We start from the raw sequence: 24,984 nt of genomic DNA, 5'->3' as shown, positions 1-24,984 counted from the left end.
ACCCCGGCAATGTCCAAGAAGACTCCTAGAGCATACTCCTTATATTCCAGGGATTTATCTATGCTTATTACCACCCTATGCAATGCGGTGTCTACCGACTTGCCTTTGGTGTACGCATGCTGTGTTGTGGAGGGCAGCTTTTCATCCACGTTGGACTTTATGTACACATCTATCAGCCTCCCAAAGGTTTTTGAGCAAAAATGATGTTAAGCTAATGGGTCTATAGGCTTTGGCATACACGTGACCGATCTTCCCCGCCTTTGGTAGAAAAGCTACACGAGCAGTTTTCCAAGAGTGTGGTACATGATTCAGCCTTATGCACCCATCGAATATTATTTTAAGCCATTCTACGACCGCTATACTTGAAATTTGTAGCATGGTCGGAAATATACCGTCTGGGCCCGGCGATTTAAACTTAGAAAACGTTTTCACTGCCCATTCTATCTTGGTATCAGTCACCAAGCCCGGTACTACTAGCTCCGCGGTCGAAGTGTGAGTGATGTCTGCTGGCTCTTCTAAATCGTCTCCCGATGGGAAATGCGTTTCGAGAAGCACCTCAAGAGATTCCTCACTATTACGGGACCTTTCCCCGTTCTCTTTCTTTATTATTCCCTGGACTATGTTTCCCCTTGTTAGGACTTTTTTCAACCGTGCTGTTTCGCTGGACCACTCTATGTCCGTACAGAAAGTTTTCCATGAGTTTCTCTTCGCCCTGGTAATTTCACGCTTGTAGATCCTCAGTAGATCCCTGAACTCGTCCAGACACGCTTCGCTTTCCGCGATCTTTGCGAGCTTAAACATTTCTTTTCCCTGTCTTCTTAAAAGACTCAGCTCATTGTTCCACCATGGCGGCTTTGCTTTTCCTCTGAATCTTAGAGGTCAAGCTTTGTTATACGCAGTCATAAGCGTCCTTGTTAGGAATTCATTTGACTGTGTGTGGATGATATACGCATGGTCGGAGAAGGATGGTCTATCAAGAACCATCCAATCATACTTTGATATATCACGCTCGGAGCTCAATGCAATATCCAGAACCTTACTGGATGTTGGACCAATGTATGTAGGGACATTTCCCCTGTTGGCTATCTGCAAATTGGTTTGCAGGATGTAACAAAATAGAGATTCGCCTCTCTCGTTCGTATCTGCTCCTCCCCACGCATTGTGGTGCGCATTTGCATCTGCGCCTTTGACCAACCGCCCTTTGCGCCCTTCCTCCTGTACCTCCGCAGCATGGGCCATGCAGCCGGACGCCAGGATAAATGCCTGCTTATTCTTTTGATCAACGGCCACCGCTACGAGGTCATCAGTGGTGTAATTAGGCAGCATATATGAATGCAGCTGTTTCCTTACCATTACTACAGCTCGCACCCGTCCTTCCGTTTGCGCGTAGTAAACGCCAAACCCGCACGCGCTAAGTCCAGAAACCTTTCCTCCCGATGAGAGCCACGGCTCCTGGATCAGCGCCACGTCAAACGAACCCTCCTCAAGGGTTAGGAAGAGTTCGCTCGACGCCACTTTACTGTGTTGGAGGTTTATCTGTGGGACTCTTAGCACCATTGGGCTGTTTGTCCCCCTCTAGCACCTTCGTCGTGACGTCATCGTCCTCCCCTGGCCCTTTTGGTTTAGAGTATTCGAGGCCCCCTTCAGCCTCTCGTGACTGTTGTGCCATTTGGCGGTTGGTCATCTTCTAACACCTTCGTGGTGACGTTGGGGACCTCCACCTGTCTTTTTTCCCTTAGGCTTTTGAGGTCCTTTTCGACTTCGCCCACCTCTAGCGTGTTAGGGCTTTTATCTTCGGGACTTCTTTTCCTGAGTCGCATGTAAATTTTGCCAGTTGCCAAGCTGCGTGTACAAAATATCCTCCGCCTGCTTGTTTATTTGGAAAGATGTAGAACTAGCCATCCTCGGTAGGCCGAGATACAGTAAGTACCTTCCAGTCCTGTGTCGGTATGTTCGGATTCTGATTCTGCAGAAGTCGCAGTGTATCCTCCGACTTAATCACGCATGGTATCCATACCTTAACTTTTGGTACCGTGGGGATTTGCGCTTTATCCTCCACCTCAAACCGCGCGTTCGTACCTTACCTTTGGAGGTTTGGAACCAAACACACCATTACACCATCCCCCCGAATCAAAGGTTGGAAGGGGCTTACTTGGTTGTTCCCGCATCATCTTAAGCATTAAGCTAATAAGCTCCCTTTCTACAGATCTCCACCTTTCACTAGTCATCTGTCCGAAAGGACTGCTACGATCAACCAGCGCCACAGTCAGTGACTGCTTTGCCACATCACTCATCTTCTCGGGAAAAGCAGGAGTCTTAATGTTATCTCCCTTTGGCACCTCCGGGAAAGCCGGAGTCTTAGCGTTAACTATCTTTAGCACCTCCGATAAAGCCGGAGTCTTAGCGTTATCTCCCTTTGGCTTATCTCCTACTTCCGTAGTTGGAACTTCCCTCTGCCTCGCAGCTTTCGTGGTAGTTACTACCTCGCTATTGTCTTACAGCTTTGGGCCTACTTGCCTTGGAAAAGCTGTAAAAGAAATAAATATACGTGAGGGGCAAAGTTAGAAGGGAAAGGCAAAAGGCGAAGAAAAAGATGAAGGCCTGTCCTGTCAGGTGGAGTCTACCGTCCCTCTGCAGTGCAACTTGCACTGCACTGTGGGCACTGTGCTGACTTCTGTTTACCTTATAGTGCCCCAAAACTCGACACTAGTCTGTCCGTCTATCACTTTGTAATTTTTCCCTATCACTCACCTTCGCCTAACCTGGCCACGCGTAAGCGCAGCACCAACACCAAAAATTTTTCTTTAGCCCGGCATGATTAAAAACACTATTTCATCCATACTTTATTTATTTATAATTTTTCAAATAAATCGCCTACCAGAAACGCCCTAATATTAATATCGTCGTCTGCTTATAAATGTTACAAAAAATTTATATTTTCATCAACGGCAAATTTAAGATTACTCCAAATTAATTATTTATTTATCCCTAGCGAAATATATACAAAAAAACTCAAACTAAAAAAAGTTAAAGTACAATTCAAATATATTAGTCGTATGATGGATAATTCAGTCTTAAGATATCCTACCACCCTAATGTATCCTACTAAAATCTATCTTAAAATCTAATCATAGAATTCAAATAAATCTCTTTAAAGTACTGTAATCCAAAACAAAGGCGAAACAAAAGAATGCAAGGCCCTAATCCCTGACCTACCTCAATTGCACAAGCAGTATCCAAAAGCAATTTAATTCAAAGTAAAAGTAGGTCATCAAAAAACCATAAAAAAATGTATGCAAGTATATAAAAAATGTATGTGCCTAAAAATGTCTGTAAGCATGAATTCGAGTGTGTACATATGAACATATGTTTGTCACAAAGTATAGTTCTTGCTTTACTTTGCAAATTCCTTCTCTATATTTTTTTTTCAAGATTAGGAATCTCAACCAATATATGTATGTACATACTTATATACTTATTCAAGATGCACTCACCAATCTCACGTTCTCCAACGGCGCCGCTGCAGTTGAGTGGCTTTGCTGAAAATGCTGAAAAATAAATACTCTTAACATGCATACATATCTACAGACCACGCCCACAGTAGCTACCCTCAACCACTCAGCCAAGATCACTCGCTAGTGATATTTAGTAATGAGTGCTTTGGTAGTATTAATTCTACCAACGTGATGGTAAAACGTGAAATATAAAAAAGTATATTCGCCAAAAAAATGTCCATGGTGCTGAAAGGACACTATAATTATAATTTCGGGGTGTGAAGCTAATAACGCGGTATGTTGGCCGGAATAATTATACAAAATTTTTTTCAACAATCAAAAAAAAAAAAAACTAAAAAAAAAAATAAAAACCCAAAATTCGACAATTTTGAGTTAATTGGGAAACGGTTGGTTCTACATGTATAAAGGAATCGAGATAGATATAGATTTCCATATATATAAATCATCAGTATCGAAAAAATTTGATTTAACCATGTCCGTCCGTCTGTTAGCACGATAACTTGAGCAAATATTGAGATATCTTCACCCGGTATACCGGCTGCACCCAGAGTTGATTGGCATTGAAAATGAGCGAAATCGGACCATAACCACGCCACTTTTTCGATATCGAAAATTTAGAAAAATGAAAAAAATGAGATAATTGTAAAACGAATACCGTTAAGCTAACGAAATTTGGTAGGTGGATTGGTTTTATGACACAAAACATAAATTCGAAAAAATTTTGTAATATGGGCGTGACAGCACTCACATTTAGAAGAAGAAAAATTTGGAAGCTTAAATAGGCGTCAATCACTATCCTGTGTCCTTACCAAATTATATAGACTGAGTGAAGATAATCAAAATCGGTTAAAGACTACACCTACTTTCCCTAAAGGTCTAACCTTAACAAAATTTGCAATAACTCTATGGTATTTAACTACATTTGACTGATATTCTTCCTCAGTAGTGGTATGGTCGGTCTAAAAACAAAACTTAAACAAATTTTGAGAATAGGCGTGACCCGCCCCTTTTTTGTTACTCTTTTCAAAATAATTTTATTTTATTTTGTTTTTTATTTTTATTTTACTTTGTTAAAGTAAACACATACACAAAGCGGTCGACTACTGGATACAACCCTGCCAACCAAAACTGCGTAAAAAACTGGATAATGCACACGTAAAAAAGTGGATAAAAAATGGATAATTTTGTATAGGCGCAGATTTTATCCACTTTCACCTTGAACGAGTTGTGTACGTGTGATCGCGCATCCTTCTCACACTTATACCAAAGTACTATAAAGAAAAATGCATAGTTGCTCCTCTCTAACTGAAAATTTCCCATAACACAGGCTTATATTTTTGGAGGGATGCCATATCGAAAAAATTTTATGTCTAAAAAATACCCAAAATATTTACCAAAAAAATACCTAAAAAACTCCAAAATACCCAAAAAATATCCATACTTTTTTTAATGAAAGCGTTTATGTTGTAGTAGGACTAAATATAAGGTTTTAGTACGAAATAAGTCAGACTATCTGGCAACGCTATTCGATTAAGTTAAAAATATACTGGTAACTTGTAAGCACTTATGTCAACCATTTTGAAATAAAAGGATCATTCGATTGTAACCACAAAGCCGGTCGGTTGTACTTTATTCAAACGAAATGTGTATTCCGCATATTTTACCAGAAGTGGTCGTGAATCCACCATCCTAAATATATAAATGCAATTTAACTAATAATGGATGAAAACCAAATTAATGCAGAAAGATATACTCTACTGCAACTTGAAGCATGGTGTACTGCAGTCGGGGCACACGCTGGCGTAGCAAAGGCGTCGCTCGCAGCTAGACTGAGTGAATTTTCAGTGGAAGCACGCGGATTATGTCCTGCGCAACAAGAAAAGAGACCCACAAAATCCAGCGAAAAAGACGACGGCAACGGTTTACATAGCAAAGACAATGGCAGCGGCTTGCAAGCAAATGACGACGTTAGCGACAATGAAAACGGCAATGACAACGGCGATGATAACGGCAATTGCGATGAAGGCGAGGCGGTAAGTAAAAATGACTACGACGTAAGCAGCGCTGTTGTGCGCCAATAACGGTGCTTCAGGCAAGAGTACGGTAGCAAGCCATCACGACGCTAACGAATCTATTGAAGCCAGAACCGACTCCGACTTTTACAAGTTTAAACTTATAGAAAAAGAAATCGAGCTGCTTGAGCTTAAATTAGAAATGAAGAAAGAAGGCGCGTCTCAAAGCACCAAACACGATATGCCGCTACAAACCGTAAAAGAATTAATGACTGAGTACGATGGTGGCTATGGCTTCCAGACATGGTGCTCCCAGCTGCGGAATTTCCAAAGAGTACTACATATTTCGGATGGAGTTTTAAGTTTGGCAATGAGACTTAAATTGACGGACATTGCGCTGTCGTGGTATAACGCAAATCACATGTTTACCCGGAGCGTCGACGATACTCTCCATGAGATGGCAGCGCTATTCGCTTGCAAACAGAACGTATTAGAGATACGCCGAAAATTTGAAAAACGTGCTTGGCAGACCGGGGAAAGTTTCGGAACTTACGTTAACGAAAAGCGCTTGTTAAGCGCTGCTTTAAACCTTTCAGAAAACGAGCTCATCGATTACTCAATATACGGTATACCTGATCATAAATTGCAGGTACAAGCAAAGATACAAAACTTTAAAACGGTGAACGAGTTGTTAATGGCCTTCCGAACAATTGAATTACCTCAACACATCGCGGCAAAGCTTATGTCCACACCAATCAAGTGCTATAACTGTAACTGCTCAGGTCACATCTCGAAGGAATGCCGAAAGCCCAAACGCAGTCCAGGAACATGCTAAGCTTGTGGAGAACTAGGCCATTTCGCAGCGAGCTGCAAAGGTTACAAGAAGCCGCCACCAGTTAATAAGTTTGTAAGTAAATTTGGTATAGAAATAGTAGCACATTAGGGATGTTAACGTTGTTATAGAATGCCTAATCGATTCGGGGAGTCCGGTGAGCCTGATGAAGCGTAACCTTGTACATAAAGAAGTTAATTTGAAAAGAGTTGAGAAAAAATATTTTGGAATAAATAATTGTTTGATTAATGCTATTGGAAGTATACTTTGCTTGGTAAAACTAAAAAATAAAACGTATTAACAGAATTTATAATTATCCCAGATGAATCGATTAGTTATTCGGCTATTTTAAGCAGACATTTTATAGAGTCAAGTCAATTCCAAATCGATGGAATTGAGTTTTTAAGTGAAGATACGGGAAAGTTTGTTCGAAACAAAACATCTGATGTCAGCGGTAACAAAATAAATATAGCTACGGGCAATCAATCGATGGCTGAGGCCATACAAGAAATATTAACCTTTGAAATACAAACTGCTAACGAAGTCGAGGATAAGGTCGGAAGTGAAGTCAATTACAAATATAGAAAATCCCTCCATGAATTGTTTTGGAAATAATATTTTAGATCGTATGGTAGGTCCAAAACGATAGTTTCAGACAGAGGAACGTATTTTACATCGAAGCAATTTGAAGAATTGTTACAAGATAACAACATAAAACATAAAAGTGGCCATAAATTCGCCTCAGGCAAACGGTTAATTAGAGATCGTTAATAAAACTTTAGGACCCATGATAGCTAAAATGACAAACTCCGGAAAAGACATAAGCTGGGATAGAGTATTAGAGTCAGCAGAATATTCAATGAATAACGTGATACACAAAGCGACCAAAGAACACCCCAGCGTACTGCTGTTCGGCGTTACTCAAGGAGAAAAAATCATTGATAGCATACAAGAAAATGTTTTAGAAGCGACGAAACCCCAAGAGCTTCGGGACATAGAAATCTTCAGGGATCAAGCGGAAGTAGTACAACAAAAAGCACAAATGCATAGTAAAGAATATTCAGATTCCAAACGTCAAGAGCCACGTACGTTCAATGTAGGAGATTATATAGTAATAGATATAGATAATATAAGCTCTCAAATAGGGGCATCTAGCAAACTCATACCAGAATTCAAAGGACCCTACAGAATATCCAAAATTCTAGAAAACGATAGTTATATGGTTGAAGATGTAGAGGGTTTCCAACAGACACAAATTCCCTATAAAGGTGTATGGTCAATTAAAAAATTGAAGCCATGGTTCAAAAAAAAAGAAAAACTATGACATAAATAATAAATAACGATAAATAATTTAAAAAAAGGACGTATGTAGTGTGCAAATATAAACTAGCACTAATATATTTGGCATAGAATCAGGGGATTCTATTTCGTCAGGATGGCCGAATCATTAGATAAATATATCTACATTTTATGTTCATTGTATTTGAATATGTTAATGAAACGTTGACTAAATAAGATAAATATATTTACATTTTATGTTCATATGTACAACATTTTCGATTATGTTGGTAAAACTTTAACTAAAGGTAAATGTAACAAAAAAAAAAGAAATTTTTATGTTTTTATGCATCAAAGTTGTATTATGTTGTTAAAACGTATGTAATTGTATAATAGATGTGGTTATCGACATAGAATCAGGGGATTCTATTTTATCAGGATGGTCGAGCTGTAGTAGGACTAAATATAAGGTTTTAGTAAGAAATAAGTAAGACTATCTGGCAACGCTATTCGATTAAGTTAAAAACATACTGGTAACTTGTAAGCACTTATGTCAACCATTTTGAAATGTGAAACAAAGAAGAAAAAGAAATAAAAGGATCATTCGATTGTAACCACAAAGCCGGTCGGTTGTACTTTATTCAAGCGAAAAGTGTATACTGCATATCTTAATTTAATAATATAAAAATTCATTTACAATTGTTCTAAAGGGCGTTTTATCAAAATGTTAAGAATACATTTGTTAAAAGGACTTTTTACATTAAATGTGTCTTTATCGCACATAAATTTTAAGACAAAACGGTCCTAAAGTTATTAAATAGCATAAATAATAATTATTTGTAATCACAATTTTTTTCTAAGTATTTACTAAACTATACTATTTTTTATATAAATTAACCCTCTATAACTCATCACCTCGAAATAATTTTATTTCAATTAAATCAGATAGACTCGTGAGTAGAAAGTCTGTTTTTTTATTTTTTTATTTCTAAATTATTTATTTTGCATGGATACTATTATAAAAATGGGAGTGCAGCCGACAGGCAACAATGAACAATAGTGGAAAAAAAATTATCAGAAAAGTTATTAGCGATTAGGAAAAGTGGAAATTTCTTTCTATTGGCACTTCCGCGTATGCTTCGTTCAAGGAGTCCGCAACGGGCCGTATTTTAAAGATTCTGTCAACGTCAGGGTGGCTTCTTGGAAGACATTTGCTATTGTCATTGAAATGAAGATTTTGCCGTATCTTTTCAAATTTCATAACCTGCGGAATTAGAGTTGTGCCTAGGATGGAACTCCAATGGTTGGTTACCCTGGGTAGCTGGACAAGTGACGTACGATATACGACACCAATAAACTATCGGATTTCTATCTCAGATACTCTAAAATTATTGTTTAGATCTTTCTGTGCCAAATAGAGGGTTGTCTCATCCAAAATTTTTTTTATAAGTTCTGGTCGAAATAAGTAAAGAAAGAACTGGATGGGAGTATCAAGCTCCAAGATATCAGATGTCAATGAATCGTTTCCAGTAAACGACAGCTGCTCTGAACTCATTTTCTTCCAAAGTAACGGTAGCTTTTCAGTTTTTTGTCGCTTTGATGGAGGAGCTGAAGTACTTGTGACCTCTGACCGAAATGGGGCGACCTCTACCACTTCATGAATGAAGTTACGGTCGTCATTGTTCACGTACTCTACTAATTCATCAATATCAAATTCGCCTTCAAAAGATTCTTCATTCAGCTCTCCGAAATCAGATATGGATCGAAATCAGGGTCAGCCAAGCTATTGTCATCAAAGTCGAGGCCATCTTCACTTGCTTAATAGTTATGGAGGGCACAGGCGATCTCGCTGTCAGTAAGAGATCGTAGTCGACGAGACATCCTAAAAAAAATAATAAGTAACGCAGTCACGGTTTTCATGCAAGATATTTCCTCCTTTCACATAATGTAGCCTACAAGCAACAAACACTAAACACCACCCACTGACAAAATACTGACGATATATCTAAAACAAATAGTGCCACAATAAACTCTGAACTCTTACCTTATATATTTTTACAAAAAATATCCACAATATCCTCAAAAACTATTTTTTTTGATATTATTTATATTTAGCACTTGCACAGTGTACGAAGTTTTCCACTTCACTGACAATATCACTTACTTTGAAAAGGATAACGGTACTTTATGAGCAAACACATGTCTCGTAGAAAGAATGAAACGTAGACTCTAGTCTACAATGCTTGACAAAACGAAAAAATAATTGCTGCGTGAATTTACGAATGTTAAATGGTATGTTGCCTGTGGTCTACAGTATGTTACAGAGGGTTAAAAAAGAAATACAAATAACATAGAAATAAACTAATTTTGAATAACAGCGTAATATTCCGATTTTTGACATTAAAATGACATTTGTTTATTATCAAAGTAATTATATCGATAATTGATAAAATATTGTGACGAATATTAGTAACTCTAAGTGATACTCACATCACTAGTCTGATGCTAAGTAAATGAATCCACAACAACAATAAAGCAGGCAGTCACTTGTATCTACATAAACGAATCAATAATTATGTCTACACATATGTACGTACACGTAGCGGAGAGAAACGCACAAACACATGCATATATCTTATCTGAGATGCGCTCAAAAGTAGGCAATAATTTGTGCAAGTAACACTCACATATACACGCGCATATAAGAAGCTATAAACATAGTTATAGTTGGTAATTTTTAGCTGCTAACTAACTAGTAAATTCTACAATAGAACCGCCTAGAAATACGTCAACGAGAAAACCAAACACTATAAAAGCAGCAACAGTTGAGGCACGAAAATCAGTTTGATTTAAGCACGCTATCTGTCGAGCAATAGAAGTGTTATTTTGAAGGTAGTCTAATAAAGACCAGTTTGCATTATCGAATATTGGAGTTATTTATTCAACAGTTTAGTGATTCGAACGTTAGGAGAAGGTTGCAAATAAGCGGAATTACAGTAAATTCGTTACAATTGGTGTCAGAAGAGGAATTGTTGAATAAATTCCAGAATTGCAGAGCACAACAAGGAAATGGCGAAGTTAAGTGAATTAAGGATCCAGCGACTGAAAAAAATGAGTTGGAAGCCCGTGGATTGAATACAACCGGCAATAAGATCGAACTTCAAGCACGGCTTCGAGACGCTATGGAGTCGGAAGGAATTAATGTGGGCGATAATGTCTTTTATCCTGATGGGGACGAGACAACCACAAAAATTGAAGAAAAAACGAAACATAGCATGCAGTTACCAGCACAGACTTGAACGTGATATTGGCTGCAATATCTGCACAAACGTCGACAGTTACATCCAAGATGGAAACTCAACTGGAAGAACAGAAAAAATATATAGCATCCCAACTGGAATAGCAAGAAGCACGCATAACATCCAAAACGGAATCACAAGAAGCGCGAATTTAAGAAATGTCGACACAGATTACATCCAAGATGGAAGCACAAGAGGAGCGCTTATCATTGCAAGTGGCACAAAAGTCTTCGCAGTTAGAAGCACAGGAGACCAAGCAGGACAAGTGTGGGTTCAAGCGCGGGGCTGTAAAATGTCGAAGATTATGTGCAGGTCTTACAACCTTAGACTAACAAAGTTGCTTCTATCGTTTTGCCCTGCGCTTACCAGCTATTAGGAGTGATACAGCTGTCAGATCTAGAAGCAGAAAGTGGCTTAAATCCTTGGAAGCTTCTAGTATTTGCCAAGAGGACGGGGTTATTTTATAACATAGGTCCTGGTTTTTGATAGGGGTTTTCAGTTTGGTCGTTAAAACGAACTTCTGGTAACACTACGGACTTATTCAGTCTATGTGAGGTCCTCATGGACCGGCCAGTTCAACCTAACCTAACCTAGAAGCACAGGAAGCAAGGGTAACATCAATGCTGGAAGCACAGCATACAAATATTGTACAGCTCGAGGACAAAATTGATGGCGAGATAGAAGCTTTGAGAGGTCGTATACAGGAGTAGCAAATAAATCGCCCTGCAGTTTCAGCGAGTAATCCAAAGGTAAAGACACCATCCTTTGACGGTTCTGTTCCTTTACAGGTCTTTAAGCTACAATTTGAGAAGACGTCAGCAGTGAACAACTGGAATGCGGATGATAAAGTTGCTGCATTGTTCGTGGTATTGAAAGGGCCTGCAGCTGAAATCTTACAGACTATTCCAGAGTACGAACGGAACAGTTATGAAGCATTAATGGCCGCGTCGAGAGACGTTACAGAAGCGAACACAGGAAACAAATCTACCAAATAGAATTGCAACATCGCTACCAAAAATATAACGAGACTTTGCAGGAGTTTGCTTCAGATATTGAAAGATTGGCTCATCTTGCAAATGCGGACGCACCCGTGGAATACACTGAAAGTGTAAAAATCCAGAGCTTCATAAATGGCATGCGAGTTGTGGAAACGAAGCGAGCTACATATGCGAATCCAAAACTAACATTTGCTGAAACGGTATCGCATGCACTGACTCAGGAAACAGCCTCACTTTTGAGTAAGCCAGCGTACAAAGCTCATCGCGTGGAAGTGGAAAGGCCAGACTGAGTAGACACAATTTGTGAACTGTTTATGAAATGTTTCAAGTGCGGCAACCCAGGTCACATTGCACGTCATTACAGCACCGGTTCTAATAGTTCCAACAATGTGGGTGGCCGTAAACGCAGAGCTGAAGGAGATGAGCAAATCTCCAAATATACTCAATCGTTAAACTAAACCGAGTCAGCCGCAAGGGGCAACAGCTGGGTCCCGCAATTGAAAGTCCCATAATCTTTATCTCACAAATGGGAAGAAGGTCAAACAATATTATTGTCGGAGGACATGTGGATGGAAAGGAACGTTTAATGACTGTAGATACGGGTGCATCTCAATCCATCATTCGAGTGGATTTAGTCAACAAGAAGATAAGACCATTGCATGGAGCAAGATTGCGTACAACCACTGGGGAAGATACCACGGTTCTAGGAGAAGTATCATGTGAAGTCGCAATTGGAAGCGTCACGGTAGTACACAATTTTATAGTGGCAGAGATTGTTGATGAAAATCTAATTGGAGTGGACTTCTTAATGCAAAGCAGGACGATGCGATATAAGAACATGGATGTGCCACTTAATTTCGGCTACGAGAGAGTACAGCAGGAAACAAGTGCTGGTGGAAGAGAGTCAGCAAATACCACCGAAATCCGAAGCAGTAATCTGGGCAAAGGTTGATGGAAATTGTGAGTTGTCGAAGCAGCAAACAAATCAACACCGAACGTACTTGTAGGAAAAACCCTGGCTATAACAAAACAGGATGGACGTATCCCGGTAAGAGTACTCAATGAGCAAGTCACCACTCAAACTAACCAGAGGAGCTATTTTGGGAAGATGCCAAGAGACTGAAGTAATAATCAATTGTGAACAGCTCCAGTTAGAGTTTCAACTAGCAATATTGATCTTTCAGATGACATCATGGCATGGGCGGTGCGACTAGAGGAAGACTATCAGAGTAAGGCAAAACAACTGCTCCTAAAGTACGCGAACATATTTGACCAAGATGGCTCCAAACCAGGCCGCACCAACGTTGTGAAACATCAAATTGACACTGGAGATGCGAGGCCAATCCGTCAAGCTCCACGTAGTGTTCCAGTGGCGAAGCGGGAAGTTGTGTGTCAAATCATACAAAAAACTAACCAGACGAGCTATTTTGGGAAGATGCCAAGAGGCTGAAGTAATAATCAATTGTGAACAGCTCCAGGTAGATTTTGAACTAGCAATATTGATCTTTCAGATGACATCATGGCATGGGCGGAGCGACTAGAGGAAGACTATCAGAGTAAGGCAAAACAACTGCTCCTAAAGTACGCGAACATATTTGACCAAGATGGCTCCAAACCAGGCCGCACCAACGTTGTGAAACATCAAATTGACACTGGAGATGCGAGGCCGATCCGTCAAACTCCACGTAGTGTTCCAGTGGCGAAGCGGGAAGTTGTGTGTCAAATCATACAAAAAATGAGCGACAGCGGCGTCATCGAACCAGCTAGTCCATGGAGCTCACCGGTAGTACTTGTAAAGAAGAAGGATGGAAAATGAGGTTTTGCGTAGACTACCGGAAGTTGAATGACGTTACGAAAAAGGATAGCTACCTATTGCCAAGAATTGACGACACTCTGGACTCGCTCTCTGGCACGAAATGGTTTTCCACACGACTTGGAAAGCGGCTACTGGCAAGTGGAAGTGAAGGGGGAAGACAAAAAGAAAACAGCCTTCAGTGTCGGTGATGGTCTTTGGCAATTTACAGTGATGCGTTTTGGACTATGTAATGTACCACCTACTTTTGAAAGGACCCATGGATCAGTTACTGAAAGGATTACATTGGAAAACATGCTTAGTGTACCTAGACGACATCATCGTATTGGGAAAGAACTTCGAAGAACATCTGAAGAACTTGGAGGAGGTTTTCCAAAGAAAAGCTGGTGCTGCTCTGAAACTTAGTCCCAAAAAGTGTTCTCTGTTCAAGAAGCAAGTAGGTTACTTGGGTCATAAAGTAACAACGGAGGGCATCTGCACCGCGAATGAAAAGATAGAAGCAGTGAAGGATTGGCCAAGACCACAGAATCTGCATGAATTGAGAAGTTTCCTTGGGCTGTGCACATATTACCGGCGATTTTGCCAGCGTAGCCCATAGCCTCCACGAGCTAACAAGAAAAAATAAAGCTTTTGAATGGAAGAAAGAGCAAGAAGTAGCTTTCCAAACATTGAAAGAGCGTTTGTGCACTGCCCCAATGTTGGCATATCCGATTCCAGGAGCAACAATGCGAAATGGCTTCTGCAGTTCCGTAATCCAGAAGGACAATTGGCACGGTGGATCGAGCGGCTACAAAGCTATGACTTTTCCATTGAGCATCGGAAAGGTAGTACCCATGGGAATGCCGATGCAATCTCACGAATACCATGTAGTTTGGAATGCAAGCACTGTTCAAAGGCCGAGGCTAAAGAAGACATTATAGATGTCCGGCTAATGATTATAACGTGTGCGGATGAATGGGACAAGGAACAACTAAGGAAGTGTCAGCTAGAAGATAAAGGTCTGTCACATGTTATGCAAGGGCTCGTACGAAACGAAAGACCAAATAGAGAGGAGATGTCAGCAGAGAGTCCCATTGCGAAGTCATATTGGGCACAGTGGAACAGTTTAGAATTGATATCCGTTTGCTTGCATCGAGTATGGGAGAGTGAGGATGATCAATGCAAGAGAAAACTGATAGTTGTTCCCAGAAAGAGGATTCCTGACGTGTTCAGCGAGCTGCATTATGGTCCAAGCGGAGGTCATCGTGGAATCACGAAGACGCTCGAGAGGATTAAACAGAGATTCTATTGGGTTGGTTGCCGTCAGTCGGTCGCTGAGTGGATTGCGAACTGCGAGGTTTGCAGCAGAGCGAAAGGGCCCAAAACCCGAAGTCATGGCCAGATGAAGCAATATAACTCAGGTGCGCCATTTGAAAGGATCGCTATGGATGTCGCAGGTCCATTTCCTACTAGCAACTGCGGAAACAAATATGCACTGGTGGTTATGGATTATTTCAGCAAATGGCCAGAGGTATACCCAATTCCAAATCAAGAAGCGGAAACAGTAGCAGAAGTATTTATAAACAATTGGGTTGCTAGGTATGGTGTACCAATGGAGCTACATTCTGACCAAGGCAGGAATTTCGAACAAGCTGTGTTACAAGAAATGTGTAAGAATTTGGGCATTCAAAAAACATGGACAACTGCATTGCATCCTCAGTCCGATGGTATGGTGGAACGTTTCAATAGAACCTTGGAGGAGCATTTAAGGAAAGTAATAGACAAGTACCATAAGGAGTGGGATACACATATATCATTATTCTTGATGGCTTACCGATCGGCAGTGCATGAGACAATGGGCCAAACTCCCGCAAAAGTAATTTTTGGCAATGACCTTCGACTGCCAGCTGATTTGAAGTTTGGGATAGATGCCGATGCGGAGAGAAATGTAAATAAATCCACTGGTGTCGTGGAAGAAGAGCTGAGAGAGATACACGATCTTGTTAGGCAACGAGCAAAGATTATAAGTGACAAGATGAAAGCCAGATACGATAAAGCAATTAATTCGGAAGGTTTTCAGGAAGAAGATTTGGTGCTGTTATACAACCCACAACGGAAAAAAGGTTTGTCCCCGAAATTGCAGTGTAATTGGGAAGGCCCATACAAAGTTGTAAAACGGATCAACGATGTAGTGTATACCCAAAATGAAAGTGGTTCATTTGGAAAGGCTGGCAGCGTTTACATCGAGAGATTTGTCTGATCGGGACGATCAGACTTAGGTGGAGGGCAGTGCGACGAATATTAGTGACGCTAAGTGATACTCACATCACTAGTCTGATGCTAAGTAAATGAAGCCACAACAACAATAAAGCAGGCAGTCACTTGTATCTACATAAACGAATCAATCATTATGTCTACGTACACGTAGTGGAGAGAAAACGCACACACACATGCATATATCTTATCTGATATGCGCTCAAAAGTAGGCAAAAATTTGTGCAAGTAACACTCACATATACACGCGCATATGATAAGCTATAAGCGTAGTTATAGTTGGTAATTTTATAGCTGCTAACTAACTAGTAAATTCTAGAATAGAACTGCCTAGAAATATGTCAACGAGGAAACCAAACACTATAAAAGCAGCAACAGTTGAGGCACGAAAATCAGCTTGATTTAAGCACGCTATCTGTCGAGCAATAGAAGTGTTATTTTGAAAGTAGTCTAATAAAGACCATTTTGCATTATCGAATATTGGAGTTATTTATTCAACAGTTTAGTGATTCGAACGTTAGCAGAAGGTTGCAAATAAGCGGAATTGCAGTAAATTCGTTACAATATTAAAGCTGAATAGGTCGAGCTTCTAAAAGGCAATTCGATTAAAAACCAATCAATCAATAAGCTAGATTTTTCAAATCAATTAAAACTAAGGATTATTGTGTTAAGTATCTTTTTAATTATATTATTTAATAAACTTTGATATTTATGAGAGAGTTAGTCAGTTATTTTTAACAAAAAACCACAATGAATGAAAAATAACTTTGCAAAAAATTTTCTTACTACAGAGAAAAATATATATATCAGACCAATTCTAAATATTCTCGCGGAATTTTGTTCTCGCGGATTTTTTTATTCCCGCGGAAAAATTCCTCCAATTCTGTTCTCCTAGGGAGAACAATAATTGGGGAATAGGAATTTCGAATTTTCGAAGTCAGCTGTTTTGTCAATTGAAATTTCGTTGCACATTTCTTATTTTGTTCAAAAAATTTAAAAGTTTAATTATTGTTGCAAATTTGTTGGAAATTAAGAAATAAAATATAAACATTGCACAGTATTTATTGCATTTCATGTGGTATTCACTGAAATGAGTAATGAATTGGTGCCACAGCAACATCAACAGCGGAACATAAGAAGAAGACGGCCGCATAACACAAATCTGCAGGAGTTGCCTGCTTTCATTCAGCAAAGCAATTTTCTGGCGGCCAAGTTGAGTTGAATTCGTCCTTCATCGTATGCCAAAATCTATTTAAGCCTTATTAAAAAATCCTTGCGCAATTTCTGGATGGCTGCATCAAATTTGTATACCAAGAGCTCTACCGTTGCTTATGATATACTTTTCAACTTAAAATAAAGAATATTGTGGTTGTAGTTGTTGTTGTATTAGAAGTGAGAATATTGTGGTAGAATATAAATACATCTTTTAGCACAAATTTGTACAAATAAGTGTTCTTTCTTAAAATAACCAATTTCCTTTAACTATTTTAATGCATTCCCTTTAATTTAACAAGTGAAAAAACTCCTATGAAATGGCAGAGAAATCTCCCTCTCCCTCACATTCATAATACCTACTTTTCTCCCATAACCGGTTTCCGCTTTTTCGAACATTGTTCAGAATAGGAGGAAAGGGAGAAGTGAAAAAACTCACAAGGAATTTTTATTTAGAATACGAGGAATGGGAGAAGGGAGAAAACTCGCACGGAATTTTCGTTTAGAATTGGACTAATATATATATATATACAAAATATATATACAAAATTGCTCAACATTTTCCTTAGTTACACACATATATGTGTCTCTAAATTTGAAAAACTTTTCAGAAATCGTTTATCAATTTTAACGATATTTGTATCGAAAGAAAAGTAATCAAATTACCTTCCTTTGATATATAGCATTAATTACTCGTTTATAATGAGTGAAAAATATTCACTTTCGTTACAACTTTATAAAATTTCTCAACATTTTTACTAGTTGCATATATGTGTCTCTAAATTTGAAAAAAAATTTCAGAAATCGTTTATAAATTTTAACGATAGTAGCATAGAAAGAAAAGTAATCAAATTACCTTTGTTTTGGTATATACTAGCATTAATTACTCGTTTACAGTGAGTGAAAAATGTTCACTTTCGTTACAACTTTAAAATTTTATTAACATTATTTATAGCTATATAACTTAAACCAATATGCAAAAAAAAAATATTTTCTTCGTTGTCAGCAGAAGTGGTTCTAATAATGTCCCTTATGATGCTCCGAACGATATGTTTGCTACTGAAAAAATAGAAAAAATAAAGTCAAAATTAGCTATAGATTCAATATAACTTTCAGAGACAGGCTTTATTTACCTTTTCTAAAGTTCTGCTTAGTGAAGCTATTTTTGCATCCTGTGATGAGAGCAGGTTGAAGTATTTGATTGCTAAGACGAAAAAAGAACAATAAAAGTCAAAATTAGAAATCAATTCAACAAAATTGTCTATGTCTGAATCTTCCCTTTTTTAGAGCTCGGGTTAAAAAAAAGACACTAGTGCTCAAGTGTCATCCACCGAAAAATGGAAAATGGCCAGGATGGACACTTGAAGCCATTCTGCTTTCCTATTTTAATGCAAATTTACACCTTGCCAATCATCAGCATGGCTTCCGAAAATTACGCAGCACTACCACCGCGCTATATGCCATTACCATACAGATAAATTGTAGATTAAATCAAAACCCCCACCATAGGACAGTACTCGTTGCATCAGACCTGTCAAAAGCTTTTGATACGGCCAACGGCACGTTACTGCAAGACCTGGAAGGGTCTCCCCTTCCTCCAAGTCTCAAAAGGTGGACTGCAAATTATCTGCCTGGTCTACAAGCATCGGAGCAATTCAGGAACGTAACATCAAAACCAAGAAGAATTAAGCAAGGGGTGGCACAGGGTGGTGTCCTATCCCCACTTCTGATTAACTTCTACATATCATAGCTACCTTCACCACCAGAAAGAGTCACTATCGTTTCCTACGCCGATGACTAACAATAATGGCCACAGGCCCAGGCCCACACATCGATGAGCTTTGTAACAAAATAAACAGCTATCTCCCTGATCTCTCCAGTTTCTTCTTACTACTTACAAATCAATTGGCCGGCCGATTGCATGCTACGCGTCCCCGATATGGTCGCCAAGCCTAAAGGTTACTGGAAGAAAATACAGGCCTGCCAAAACACTGCCCTCAGAACTACTACGGGCTGTCTTCTTATGTCCCTAGAACACCACCTACACAATGAGGAGAGAGTACTCCCCATTAAGGAGAGAAATGAAATGCTGAACAGTTTCTGTAGAATACCCAGAAACCTTATTGATGAGGCCACGCCTACCAGGGGCTTAAGGGGTCATCTCCGTAAGCTTATGGGGAAATACGGCACCTGAGAACACAGCCGTATGAAGCAAAAAACCACAAGAAGGTTTTCAGTGATATCCACAAAAAGGCGTCGGACCACTATACCCTGAACTCGCAGAAGAGGAGCGCAATCTTCCTATGGAGACGCGCGTCACTCTAGCTCAAATTCGATCTGGATACTGTAACATGTTAAACTCTTACCAACCCAGTATCAACCCCGACATACAAAATGTATGTCCTGCTTGCAATGTCTCCCCACGTGACAGCAACCATCTCTTCAATTGTAATGTGGAACCAACGCCGCTATCACCCCTCTCACTATGCCCCTCAAGTTTCCTTGGACTCCCGTTAGAGGATATTGATGACAATTTGTGATGTTGTTGTTGTTGTAGCGATAAGGACGCTGCCCGAAGGTCTTGGGGAGTGTTATCAATGTTGATGGTCCTTCGCCGGATGCAGATCCGGTACGTTTCGGTACCAAGCCCGGCCATCTCGGAAACGTTTTGTTATGACCACGTGCGACGTTCTAGGCCATAGCGCCCTCCCACCCCCTAGATTCATGAGGAGTTCGGGGTCGCCAGGTTCTCGGATGTTAATGAAACAGGATTCTCCACGGATAGGTGAGGTTGACAATTGGGTTTGGGGTAGCTATATATTGCGCTGGCAACCTGAAAGGGTTGCGCTACACAACCCCTTTAATCTATTTGGTATTTTAGTCGCCCCTTACGACAGGCATACCTACCGCGGGTATATTCTAACCCCCCTTACCCGCTGGGGGTAACAATTTTTGTTCGGTCGCGCCTATTGGATGGGGCGAAGCACTGCTAAAACAGCAACAACAACAGCTATTTCGGCAGCTGTAAGAAATATTACCTTAAAGTAGTATGTAAATACCAATTCTAACTCAAATGGTGCAAGGAAAAATGTGCAAGGAAAAGTATATACACAACGACCCACATATATATATACAGCAAAACAATTCCGCTAGGTGTCGCATCCGTTCTTCTGGATTGTGTTCCGGCAGATCTTTCGCTAGGTGTCGCATCCGTTCTTCTGGTTTGTGTTCTGGCTGATCTTCTGCTAGGTGCCGCATCCGTTCCTCTGGGTTATGTTCTGGCTTATCTTCCGCTAGGTGGGGCACCCGTTCTTCTGGTTTGTGTTCTGGCTGATCTTACGCTAGGTGGCGTATCCATTCTTTCGGTTTGTGCTTTGGCCGATCTATAACATTTAGGTGCATACGTATGACACCGCAAAACAACAAAACAATTTTTACCTTTAGCAGGGCTTAGGCGTAAACATGACAGCATATAAATTATATATATATATTAGGCCGGGTCGATTTGTGGAGAGGCAAAAAAATCGCCGATTGCTCTGTGAAAATCATATTCTAGGGATCAAAATAAGAAACTCTGCCGAAGGAACCATACCTCTAAAACAAATTCTGATGTTCCCCCCTTTGGGTCGTAGGGGCAAATTTTGAAAAATCCCACTTTGAAATGCCTATGTTTTTTCGTTTATTTTTCTCTTTAGAAATTTATTTAGTCAGAACATATGTAAATGAAAAAATGAATTTAACTTAGTAATAGAAAAGAAATAAAAAAAATTATTAGAAATTAGCGTTTTTACAACCCCCTTTTTAAACCAAGGCATCACTGTGATGCATTTGCATGTCGTAAACATAGTTGTGTGGGTTTTTTATTCAACCGTTTTAAAAAATGAAGGTATCACTGTGACACAATTGCAGATCGTAAAATTGCTTGTGTTGTTTTTTTTAAGCCACCACAAGACACAGCAGGTAGAATTGAAATTGCCCCTACCCAAAAGTTCGACCCAAAGGGAGGGACATCAGAATTCGTTTTAGAGGTATGGTTCCTTCGGCAAAGTTTCTTATTTTGATCCCTAGAATACGATTTTCACAGAGCAATGAGCGATTTTTAAATCGACCCGCCCTATTTATATATATATATATATATATATATTTTAAGATTTAATATTTAATATTTATTTAGAATGTGTGGGTGTACATGTAAGACTGAGTCTTTTAAAGTACAATACAAAAGTGGAAATTCAAAAAAAAAAAAAATTAAAACTTAGGTCTATTACAATTTGCAAGTAACTTACAACATAAACGTGGTTTTTCAAATTCAAAACAGATTTAATATTATTATTATGTTTGTAATTTTAAAGTTAGAATTTGAAAAATGTAGTAAAAGGAAAAATTAAGGAATGAAATATGCATAGAGCAAGTCAGATCGCAATCACTTTCACACTGTAGAAATAAAATAATTGTGAATTACCCTTCTGTAGTTACATCTACCCATCTTTGACATCTTCTGGAATTGAATTCCAGAGCCTAGCAGCATTAACGAAGAAAAGCCGTGTAGAGGACAGGTATTTATATTTAGGGATTATCAGAGTTTGATGCCTTCTGGATCTTGTTAGCATTAATTTAACGTAAAGGTATTCCGGAGTTTTAGATTCCAAAAGCTTATACATGAACGTACAATTTCTAGCAGCAAGATAGTTGGAAATAGTACACCCCAGAATTTTGGTCTTCCATGCAGTGATGTGATCATATCTCTTGAGTCCGTAGACTAACGTGTAACATTGTTAAACGCAATATCAATTTTTTGCGACGAAGCAGAATCTAGCTTGCTATATACAAGCTCAGAATAGGTGATGTGGGGTAGAATTAGTTGAAGTGCCAGTTTCTTTCTCGTCTCAAGAGGCGTAAATGAAGCTGTCATACGTAATCTACGTAGAACAATATACACTTTGCTCACAACTTTGTTTATATGGTCTGAGCAAGTCATCGTAGAGTTTACAACAAGTCCCAAATTTTTAACCTTTTCAGTAAATACTAAATCAGCGTAACCAATATACAACTTTGGGATATCTTCTACATGCACTACACTGCTACTTATAGGCAACACATATAACTTAACAGCATTCAAGCAAAGACAATTAACAGTAGCCCATTGTGAAATAGATGACAGATCACAATTAATTTTATAGCACAAATCTTCAACAAGACCGACACGACTGGACAAATACAGTTGTATATCGTCAGCATAGGCGTGAACCTGTACATGCTGACACACAGAGAATACATCATTGACAAAGAGACTAAATAAAAGGGGACCAAGAACAGATCCTTGCGGTACACCAGAGGTAACGATACTAGACATAGAGGACGTAGAGCTGCAGGTCACTTTCTGAGTTCTTCCAGCAAGGTCGCTAACCATACGGTTTAGAGCACTATCAGAAAACCCGAAAAAATACTTAAGTTTTTTGCAAAGAATATCATGATTCACTAAATCAAATGCTTTCGAAAAGTCTAAAAGGCAGAGGAGTGTAAGATGTCCTTTGTCGAACTCCATCCTTATGTCGTCCATTATTTTTATCATAGCTGTAGAACAGCTGTGTTTAGGCCGAAATCCAGATTGCAGTGGGGAAAGTAGTTTATTCCGTTTTACAAAAGCAGAAATTTGTATTGCAATTAAGGATTCACACACTTTCGAAAAAGCTGGCAGTATGCTTATCGGTCTATAATCACTTGGGCTCGTGGCATTCCTCTTTTTTTGAATAGGTATTATGACAGCTTTTTTCCATTCCGTTGGGAAAACCGCAGTTGTGAAGCTGTGATTTATTATATGAGTCAGAGTTCCTATAATAAACGGCAATGATAGCTTCACAAACTTAATAGATATCCCATCATTAATACCTCAGACTCGGTTACTCCTTCAAATTGAAAATTTTCATTTGGTCTAAGATTTTCTACAAATATCTGTGCTGGGGGAATGGGCATAACCCTACTGGCAGTTGCGAAGTAAATGTTCAGTACATTGGGGTCTATTTTACATTCCTCCTGTGCTTCACCATGAACATTCAGCCTTTTCAAATTGCTCCAGAGTTCCCTTGTCGGTAACGACGGTCTAAGTTTGGCATCGCAATACACTTTCTTTGCATTTTTTATAATTATGTTTGCTTTGTTACGGCCAATCTTATACTGTGCCCAATCATATGTTGTTCTAGTTCTTCTCCATCTGGCATATAATCTATTTTTAGTTTTTATTGCTGACCTAACTACATTGTTGTACCAGGGGCAAGATGTATTTAAGGCTTTAACAATTCTAAGGGGTACATGCTCATTAAATAATTGGGTTAAATTTGTATTTAAAAAATCAAGTTTTTCGTCTACAGTCTCATATAACCAACATTCAGACCAATTAACATAAGACAGACTAGCGTGCAAATTACTGACGTTCACCGACTTCAAGTCACGATACACGAAAGTACTACAATCAGGACAATTAAATGACACGTCAAGTGAACAAAATAGCAAGTCATGGTCCGATATAAAAAACATTTGGTAAAATTTTAAAACATGGTCAGAACTGGATGTAATAACAAGATCTAATAGGCTAGGACTAGAGTTGTTTGCATATCTCGTTGGGATGAATCTGTTTACTACAGTGAGACCTGCAGTAGATATGGTCAAGTAGTTTAGCTGTGTAAGAGTCACTTAAAAGATGGTTTACATTAAAATCACCACATATAACATAACGCTCATAATCAATTATATACGTAGATAAAACAACAATCTAACATGCAACACTTATGAGGGTTATACAAACATGATACTAATACTTTAGTTCCTGCAATAATAAATTCCGTTTCAGTGGGATTTGAAACTGCGAAGGTTTTAGTTGACAGGTTATACCTACATCGCTTCCCAAGGCAGTCGGTTCTATGTACCGGAGCGACTCGGGATTTTTCCCGACCAAGGACTGTCATTTCAGTGTGACCCCATTTAATTTGTTGCGTTCCTCCCACAAATTGTCATCCTCCCAGCAGCTCCTTGCAGCAGGACTGCTCCATATTCTCTTACTCCGGGAAGGCATCGAATCCAATCCGGGTCCGTCTCCTGACCCCGGTCCTGAGAAATGGTTTTGCTGCATCTGCCGGGAAAGAATCTTTTTAGGACGGTCATACTCTGTTCAGTGTGTCTCGTGTAAGGGATGGTTGCATCGGACAGGTTGTTCTGGGCTTGATCCCAAAACACGACGTCCACGTAACTTTTATAAATCTTTTGTGGCTCCTTACTGTTCACGCCCAAGGGCGTCCCGTAGTCTACGCCTAAGCGCCCCCCACTACCTTCCAGCAGCCCCGCTGCTCAGCAAGCCACAACAAGTACCCGCTGCTGCTCGCGCCCCACGGCGCCAACAACTCAAACAGCTGCTACCACTCATAACTACTACCTTCGTAGTAGAGTCGGTAGCAATGCTGAGCATCAGCCCCTACCCCCGTCTTCTCCCCCCCTCTTTTCCGGCAGCAATCGTTCAGGTCAGGGAAACAGACACTTGGTCCCTACCTCCGTTTGCACCGTTTGCCAGCACAGAATATATATGTTTGCGACATCCGCCCAATGCAGCTCCTGCCTTGGGTGGTGCCACTTTCCTAGATGTTCTGGTCTCCGCGACGGCAACCCCCCGACGGGTTTCATCGCGCCATGTTGCGTCAACTGGCAGCCGATGGTAACATTGGCATCCGACCACCTGCCTATACTTATTTCACTCGAGCGTACCGCCGACTTCATCGTCACCG

The 24,984-nt window shown here is 39.6% G+C and overlaps 1 protein-coding gene across 6 annotated transcripts in view; it reads left to right on the top strand.

The window, feature by feature from the left end:
• The window catches only part of SMC3 (structural maintenance of chromosomes 3), a 406,833-nt gene that overhangs the window by 234,883 nt on the left and 146,966 nt on the right, over window positions 1-24,984 (top strand). The gene's annotated exons all lie outside the window — the stretch shown is intronic.

The sequence above is a fragment of the Eurosta solidaginis genome, chromosome 4 (assembly GCF_040869045.1).
Source record: "Eurosta solidaginis isolate ZX-2024a chromosome 4, ASM4086904v1, whole genome shotgun sequence".
Lineage (NCBI taxonomy): Eukaryota > Metazoa > Arthropoda > Insecta > Diptera > Tephritidae > Eurosta > Eurosta solidaginis.
This window is presented reverse-complemented; position numbering and strand designations above follow the sequence as displayed.